The following is a 1,777-nucleotide window of genomic DNA, read 5'->3' as shown; positions in this document are numbered from 1 at the left end:
GATGCTAAAAATTAGCATTAATGCTAAAGAAAGCTTCAATGTAGTCAATAACCTGTGGAGAGTCAGAAGTATGTGGACTAAGCTGTACTTGTACCATTCAGTATGTTAAAATTAATGCATAAACTAAAATTTAACAAAATGCTAATGTTAGCATGAAGACTAGTATGTGGGGCATCATTAGCACGTTCTCTGTCATTGACTTACTCCATTCAGTATACTAAACATGGCAAATAATTAAGAAATTTAACAAATAGATTATTTTAGGTAAAAGGCTAATGCTAATGCACGCAAGGCAGTGCACTAGTGGGGGGCAGTGAAATGCTAATGTTTGTGCTAATGTTAATGAACTGCCTGCTGCGCAATAATAAAGATAAATAATAAATAATAAAGAGACATTCTATTGGGTGTAGAACAATAGGTGCCTGCCATACAATGCATGGCCCCAATTAGAGCAGTTCTTGTGTGACCGAGATTAAAAAAAAAAAGTGGTGATATCACACTTTTTGGAAGTTTCACAAATCAGAGAAAAGCTTCACAAATCCCAAACATGGTTTTACATATTCTGCTATTAATTGAAAATAATCTGATCCAGGTTTGAAGTGTCTAGGTGTTGTAGATTTGGAATTAGACCAGTTCTAGTATGATCCAGATGCAAAAAAGTGGTAAAATCAACCTTTGTTGAAGTTTCACAAATCACAAACATGATTCTAAATATTCTACTATTAGAGTAGAATAATTTAGTTCAAGTTTGAAGAGTCCAGGTCTTGTAGTTTTGGAATTAAAGCAGCTCCTGTGAGATTGAGACCGAAAAATAGGGCAAAATTGCCCTTTTTTGAAGTTTCACAAATCAGAAAAAAGTTTCACAAATCCCAAACATTGTTCTAAATATTCTGCTTGAAGAGAAGAATAATCTATTCCAGGTTTGAAGTGTCTAGCTGTAGTAGTTTTTTAATTAGAGCAGGTCTATGGTGATCCAAATGAAAAAAAATGGTGAAATTCGAATTTTACTGAGTTTTCACAAATCAGAAAACTGTTTCACAAATCCCAAACATGGTTTTAAATAGCCAGCTTGAAGAGGAGAATAATCTATTCCAGGTTTGAAGAGTCTAAGTGTTGTAGTTTTTTAATTAGAGCAGTTCTAGTATGAAAGAGATGCCAAAAAATTGTGTTTTTCGAACTTTCTTGAGTTTTCACAAATCAGAAAAATGTTTCACAAATCACTAACATGGTTTTAAATATTCTGCTATTAGAGAAGAATAATCTAGTCCAGGTTTGAAGTGTGTAGGAGTTGTAGTTTTTTAATTAGAGCAGTTTTAGTAATGAAAGAGGTGCCAAAAACGGTGAAATTCGAACTTTATTGAGTTTTCACAAATCAGAAAAAGGTTTCACAAATCCCAAACATGGTTTTAAATATTCTGCTATTAGAGAAGAATAATCTAGTCCAGGTTTGAAGTGTCTAGGTGTAGTAGTTTTTAAATTAGAGTTGCTTAAAAATGCGGAAAGTAGTGGAAAGTAGTGAAAAATTAAGTGGAATCGCCCTTTAGCTATTGGAAGCTAGAATTGGAAACCAACTTCAGCTTCGTACTTACCTGGCTGTCCCACCCCACTTCACATGGTGAAAATATTAACACAAAAACGACTTACCTAATTTTCTTGGGGAATATTTCATCTGCTTCTTTCTCTTTGGTCAAATAGGAACTTCTTTTTCTGGTGGCTGGTCCTTATTATCATCCTCCACACTCGTAGCATGTCTTCATTAACCAACTTTGTGGGTGTG

At 34.1% G+C, this 1,777-nt stretch overlaps 1 protein-coding gene and 1 long non-coding RNA gene across 3 annotated transcripts in view; one reads left to right on the top strand and one right to left on the bottom strand.

The window, feature by feature from the left end:
* Window positions 1-1,777, bottom strand: part of LOC103156107 (calcitonin gene-related peptide type 1 receptor-like) — an 81,274-nt gene that overhangs the window by 46,978 nt on the left and 32,519 nt on the right. The gene's annotated exons all lie outside the window — the stretch shown is intronic.
* On the top strand, window positions 534-1,492 carry LOC107833830 (uncharacterized). Its single transcript, XR_001659600.1, has 3 exons — window positions 534-592; window positions 742-761; window positions 1,461-1,492. It is a non-coding gene; the product is annotated as an uncharacterized LOC107833830 (long non-coding RNA).

Source organism: Poecilia formosa, unplaced genomic scaffold (genome assembly GCF_000485575.1).
Source record: "Poecilia formosa unplaced genomic scaffold, Poecilia_formosa-5.1.2 Scaffold464, whole genome shotgun sequence".
Lineage (NCBI taxonomy): Eukaryota > Metazoa > Chordata > Actinopteri > Cyprinodontiformes > Poeciliidae > Poecilia > Poecilia formosa.
The sequence above is the reverse complement of the archived record's forward strand: the minus strand, read 5'-3'. Positions and strand labels throughout refer to the sequence as shown.